Genomic DNA, 7440 nt, shown 5'->3' on the forward strand with positions numbered 1-7440 from the left:
TGCATTAAAACTCGCATCAGAGATAATGACTTCCTCTATAAACAACACCTTTACAGTGAGTACAGCAGCTTTGCATGTTGCACAGTATCAGTTGTGTGGGGGTTTTAGCGCGCTTTTGGACTTTGAGTTTGCACTAAGATTATCATCTGCAATATAGCTGTTATTTCAGCCTGGTTAAGAAATGATAGGCAGGTGATCCTCACTGAAGTGAAGTCACCATCCTGGAGGTAAGATATATGTTTATGATGATCTCAGTAGAATTTCATTATTTTAAGCTTTAATTCTACTTAAGTACCCTATAAGACTCAATATTCACTGAAAAGAAGTGCTAAAGAATCATGTTTATAACCAGAGCTGTATAATATGCTGATTAAAAAAAATATTAAATGTGACTTTACACTTAACACTGAAGTGTAATTTCTTAATTTACTGATACCAGCAATAATTTTACAACTAATATTTTTACTATTCAAGCTACCTGTTTACAGTGAGAATTCAACTTTTCTTTGATAGCAAATGTTTGCTTTCATCTCTACATTCCACTTTCTGCTTCTTATGCAGTGGCACGATCTTGCAAAATCTCAGTTGCCAACACTGAAGAAGAATTTCCAAATCTAAGTAAACAATGTAGCTCTTCCAATAGATCTTTTGCTTTTGATCAGGTTTTAGGGAAAAGAACCCACAACCCAGTCTTTGAACTCAAATGCCTTCGGAGTGCTCTTTTTACTCGGGACAGCCAAAGGCATAAAAGCCGAGTCATTCAAAATTAACATCAGCCAGTTTTTCTTCTCTCCTACCTAGGTAAACCAAAGGTTCAGAGCATTCAAACACAGACATTCATTTAATAATGCTAATAAATAAGTTGACAATAAATTTTAAGGGGATGTACAGCCTTTTACCTGTCACTACATTGCTTGTATATCTGTCCTATAATACCCAAAGAACACACAACATATAAATTAAAGCAGGGATTCAACTTTGTTTGGGAAAGAGGATGGTAAGGAGTGACAGGACAGAAGCAAGGGCATTTTCCCACTTTGTTTGCATATGCAACTAATACATTTTTTATTTATGGATCTGTTTTTGTCAGGGATTTGAAGTGTTATGCGGTTTGGGGTTTTTTTTCAGAAGGCCTTCTCAGTTATCTGTTAACTGTTATGGGTTGAGGCATGAATCCTGGAAAAACCTTAGCTGCTCTAAGGAAAAAAAAAAAAAAAATAATGTGGTGACCATGCAAAAGAAACCTTTAAATCTCTGTCAGGGATTTTAGCTCAGTATTCAGTCCAGTGTTATTTTTGCCATAGGTAGTTTCTTCAAAAGACAGATGTTTCCCTGATTGTCCCACAGTAGTTATATCCAAATCTTAGCTCTGCATTCCCTCTCACAAAGCAATTCCCATCAGAGAAGCCCTGCTTTAGTTTAAGCTAAACTGGACATTAATACTGAGGCTGGCTGCTGTGAGGATACCTTGGCAAAGTTTATGACCACTCTCAATATCTGTGCCTTTCAAAAGGCTCAGTCCAGTTTGAGTTCATGCAGAGAAAACAAAAGCCCCTGTGCTTTTCCTGGTCCTACTTGGATCTTCAAGCCAAGGGACTCCTTAGCGTGCAGCGGGGCATCTGCAGCAAGAGCTGAGCTCAAAGGCAACTGGGGGGGCTCAGCATGCCTAAAAATTAGGCCTTGTATTCTTAAAAGCTATCAAATATTCTGTTGTTAAAACAACATCTCTTTTTTTCGTGTGGCAGAACAACAAAAAGAAAAACCCTATGAATTTCTGCTGGCTCTGCAATAACAACAATTGCTGTCGGCATTTGTTTATGAAAACAGGCAAAAGATAACAAACCAACAATCGCCCCCCAGCCGACAACGAGCTACACAGCTTTCACTACAGCTAGTGAAAAAGTTTGTACCTCCCCTAAGTTGAAGTAATTTTCCAATGCAGTTTAAAGCACTAACAAGTCAAATGCGTTCATATTGAGGGTTTACACAGCAGTGTGTACGTTGACTTTTAATCTATTTTATTACATTGGAACAAGTTTTCTAACAGAGAGTAGGCATGAGCAGGGAAGCCAAGGGCTGAATGGACAATACAGACTGAATTAGCACTTCTTTTATCAAGCAACTTAGAATGAGCAAATGCCCAAACATGTGTTATACTAGTTTAAGGCTAACATTGGATGCCAACATTGACACATTTAAAACATTAGAACTTGTTTGTACTTGTTACTAATATTAATTTGCTTGGTGATGCCACACCATATTCACTGAATATTTTAGAACCATTATGTCTTACTCTGCACAGAATGAAAAATGAATAAAAATATGCAAGTTGATAGTAAAGGCCAGATCTGTTTTGGTGTTGTCAACACAGCAAAGTAATTTTGAAAGACCTTATCTGCATTCACCCTTGATGTGCACGCTCAAATATACAATGTGGCAAGCCCCGTGAAAGTAACAGTATAAAAAAGTGTTTTCTAAATTAATTTTATGCTACATAGCAGAACATAATCTTCCAAGTGAAGAGGAATTGGATACAAGTGATGAACACCTATGCAAATAAAATATTAATGAAAAGAGCAGAGGAGCATTTGGCTCTTTCAGGCTCTAGGGTTTTTTGGTACTAAATACATGATTGGATTTCTCACTGACAACCGCATGGACAGGAACAATAAATGCAGGCCAGTAACGAAGGCTGTGATGAATAGGAATAGCATGGGCAGATTTGTGCTTGCTCCTGTTATAACTGCAGGGCTCTGCATCCAGGTGACAAGATTGTTTATTTTTCAAAATCTGCCCTCACTCTTGAAAAGTGAGTGATTTCTTCTTAAAAACAGCTTGTTACCTCTCTTAAATTTAAGGGAGATGGGGTTGTTTTGTTTAGACAGAGATCTAACATGTAAAGTGACAGTCTTTAGGAGTCTCAGTGATCAAACAGAGAGAAAAATATTTACACCAATTTTACCTCTAGTTTGCAATAAGTAAAACGAAAGTTGGGGAGGAGGAGTCACTGATTTGTTTCAATTTATGTAGCCTTTGTTTGAACTAGGATGAGGAAATACTCCCATTTAGGAAAAAACTGTATACTTTCAGAACAGAGGAATGAACATTTGACAAAACTATCCGGTAGTAGGGCCTAAGGGACCAATTTTGGTCTACAGATGACATGCAAAATTCTTTCTTTTTTTTTTTTTTTTTTTTTTTTTTAATGTAACTTCACCCGTGACAGTATTTCAGGTAAGAAATGGTGTAAGAATTCTAGTTTCAGTAAAATGAATTATTACATTGTTGCTTTGGGAACAAGCCAGGAAAACAGCATTTGTCTATGTTCCAGCAGCCCTTTAAGGATACCCTCCATTAGAAAATGTTGTGTCTTACACAGCAGGAGGAGTTTCCATCATCAGTGAAGGATACTTCCCTTTGACATTGCCATGTTCTGAAATCCGCTGAACCACTGTACTGGAGGACCATGTGCTTTTTTTTATTAATTTTCAATGCGGCACACTGTTGCATTGATAAACTAACTTCTCTGCTACTACCAGCTACTACCACAACAACAAATCATACAATTGTCATAACAACCTGGTGATATTACAGTGGCCACTTTGAAGAGTGGTCTGAAGAGCATTTGCCAAACCTTTTGATCCCTACTAATCAGAACAGAAGTGCCCAAAATCCAGAGATTAAAGGATTAGGCCTCAAGAAAGACTTGTGGTATTTCAAGAAATTGTGACTGATGCTCACCACTTATTTTTTACAGTGCTGATGAGATTTAGTGTTTAAGGTCCTTTCCTGTTCAGACATAAAAGCTGCTGTAATCAGAGTATTACTAGGGAAAACTACTCTGGTTGGGGATTCAATATGTTTAAATTGTTGAGCCAAGGTTATTGTTTGGATTAGGTTAGGAAGGATGGCACTGAAATAAGTAAACCCCAATAGTGCAGCGAAACAGAGAAGAACAAAGAAAAATGTTTGTATTTTTAAATAGCAACCTGGATACCCTAAGTATGCTGGTTATAGCTATATAAAAAAATAACTTAGACCAGCCTAGAAACAAGGTATTGTATATGTCTACGTAGCTACTAGAAACAGAATAAACACTTCCATTCCACTGAAATCCATATGAAAGCAAAACTGGAAACACTGGAGGTGGAAGAGACTTAATAGGTCAACTTGCCCATCCCCCAGCCCTGTTGTCCCTCAAAATCTGCGTGCTGGGTTCCCACACGCCTCCCCGACTTCTGCACACTGAACTTCACACGAGCAACCAACATCCATCAGGGTCATTCTGCTAGAAAACAAAAGGTATCAGGCTGTACTGATGGTAAACCAGCTCAGGATATTTGTCAGTAAGGTCTAAAGTCTTTTTGCAGCCTTCATATATCCAAACATCTAGCAGCTTTTTCATAAGAAATACACGGTTATTAATAATACTCAGTCTTCTTTGTATTTTAGGGACCCATTAGAGGTATAAGAGAAAATATCAGCACAAAAATACGTTCCAATATACAATCATGCCATTTCAAACACCATTGGATTATTATTACTGATTAGGGGGAAAAATCCAACAGCTGTCTGGGGAATTCCCTCAGTGTCTGGATTATTGATTTAATAGCTATGCATTGTCTAGATCCTACCACTCCACTAATGTTTGAAAATGCTGTACATGAGTTTACATTAATTTATTCCTATTATTGCACAAAAATTACGTATTTTAGTCTGATTTTTAGATGAATTCAAGATTAGCTATTACTTCCATCTTTCCAATAGGAATATGAAATAGCAATTGTATCTTTTTAAGTAAAAACTAAATGAGTATTTAGATCTTAAAAAAAATAATCCAAGTTTTCAGAAAGCTGCTAAGTATTAAATTTCACCTACAATTCATTCCAAAATTCTGCTCTTCCCTCTCTCCCCTCCAGGAAACTGGAACTAGAAAAAGGAAGCAGAAATTTAAGGTAGGGAAACCATTCAAGTGTGAAGAGGCTGTAATGTTACAGTTGCTTAGGTTACAGTGATATGCTTTGGGTATGTTTGACATCCTCTCTGGTACATTTAGAATAAATAAGTAAACAAACAAACAACTGCCTGCTAGCTTTAAATTCTTTGCCTTCATCTGGGAGTGCTGCAGTCAGCCTGTCTCCAGTTTACTTCCTTACGAGCGGGTTCAGCCTGCACAGGCTGTGGTTTTTGTTCTGCGCGAGGCTCCCTGTGCCTGCCCTGCTTGTGAAGCACACTGATAAGAGGCATGGTGGGAACGGCAGCTTATGTCACCTGGCCCAGGAGATATGGCAGTGCTGTGTGGCACACTGCTGCAGCAGAAGCAGCAGCCCTGGTGGTAACACAGATCTTCTTCGAGTGTGTATTGAATTGCTTTGGATTCTCCTGCCGAAAAACATGGATGTTGACTGAGAAAAGCACCAGCATTCAGACCCGGGAGTGTAAATGTGGTGTGGTAAGCAGTCTCTCCATGAGTGCTTAACCCAGAGCAGGGTAATCTAAGCAGTACAGACTGTCCTGGTCAAATAAACAGGCGTACAAGGAAGAATTACACACTGTGTTACATTGCCTCAGTGAAGCACCCCTGTTTCCTAGATGGAGGGTACAGCAGGCAGCAGTAAGACCTGTAAAAGACTTTTCCTTATAGAAGTGGAATCAGCAGAGGTAATATTTTACTACAGGCCTCTCTCATATATATAAGTTTAACTGAATTTAGCTCTATCACATACCAAAGACAATATATAACCCTTAACATGATTCTTGGTCTAAAAACGGTAAGCCTTTTCCATATATATGATACTGTTTATTTGTTTAGCATGGGCCAAGGACAAAAACTTGAGCAAGGGTAGCAGCTACTGTCTCTTTGCCCCGATACATTTGCAATTATTTTTATGGAAGAAATTATTGTCCTAAACCGCCATTGTGCCTCTGTTTCTGACAGGTAATGTGACATACAGTGAAATTCTGTCCCTTCCTACAATGTTGGCTGTTGATAGTACTCAAAGTCTCTACTAAATGTCACAACTTCTATGAGAAGCACAGAAAACTCTGTATAATGTCTCTTTAAGCCAAGAAGAAGACATTATGAACAAAAAATGTGTCTAAAAGGGTAAAGATAATAGCTGAATACATAAATCTCAGGCTTCTATATTTCTGCTGTGAGAGGAAAGAGAAATCACAAGATTTGTGCCTGCAGAAGGAAGAAGGGCTATACATGACCATTAAATAATGCATGTTCTTTGGTTTAATCAAAGGTAAACATCCTCAGCGGTCTTCTGCAATAAACTATTCTAACACCATACCAGCTATGCACACCTTTCTGTCCTGAACCACTCCTACCAGTTATATTGATTGAGCTCTTTTTTTCTGTGATCTACCTCCTCCTTCGCTGGAAGAGCAGCAATGGCAATGCAGTAAACCACTTAATTTGGAATCTATATATTTCTGTTAGAGGCATTTAATTCTGGGATCTTATAATCCTCCAAAAACAAAGAAAAATTGAAACACTTGGAAAATACAGAATGATGATGTACAGCTCTAATCATGGAGGTCCCAAGGAATAGGTCCCAAGTACAGATCATTATGATCACAAACATCAATCTGTTTTAATTCTGCATCTAATCTGATGCACACTTCATTTCAAAATGACAAAAGCATTTTGATTTTACAGTCATGGTGTTTGAGTCAACTTTGAAAAAATTATTAAATGGAGAATGAGAATCTGCTAACAAATGTTGGCTAAATCTTATACCATACCAATGCCATGCTTTCAAATACCTTTTTTTCTTTTTTTCCAGATAAATGAGATAAATTTTCTTAGCTCCTTATGTATCTCGCTATTGGTTGTTGTCTCTAAAATAAGCCTATTCTCTACCCAGTTACCAACTATGTATTAGAGAATTAACCACAACTGTTAAGGTCAAATCAGGTCAACTTTAAAGTGATAAAACCTTAATGGAGTAAGGGATCAAGAATATAACAAAATCTCTTATTTCTGTTTTCTACATCACTGGAGAAATAGTTTAAAGTTCACTAAAAAATTTGTATCTAAACATACTAATCTCTTCATAATATTTCAAATATAGGTAGCTGCATTCTAAATCTAGTTGATACAATATTTCAATAAGATAAATCATATTAAATCAATCACATGGTGGATCTTAGAAAAATTGTGCTAATCTGCAATCCTAATATATATGTATGTTATTATTCCCAGAGGACTCTAAAAAAAAAAAAAAACACCAACCTTGTGTTACTGTGTTTGTTAACATATTTAATCATTTATGATATAATAAATTACCCCTCTTTTGTTTATTAAGACTTATCTAAAAGCTGGCTAGAAAACCAGTGGCTCTAATCTCTCTAATTTCAACCAGCAATGTTGTTGCCCCAGTATCTAACTAGCAGAGATCCTCTAGCTAATACTTTTTGCATTTTTAAGGT

Source organism: Larus michahellis, chromosome 9 (genome assembly GCF_964199755.1).
Source record: "Larus michahellis chromosome 9, bLarMic1.1, whole genome shotgun sequence".
In the NCBI taxonomy this organism is placed as follows: domain Eukaryota; kingdom Metazoa; phylum Chordata; class Aves; order Charadriiformes; family Laridae; genus Larus; species Larus michahellis.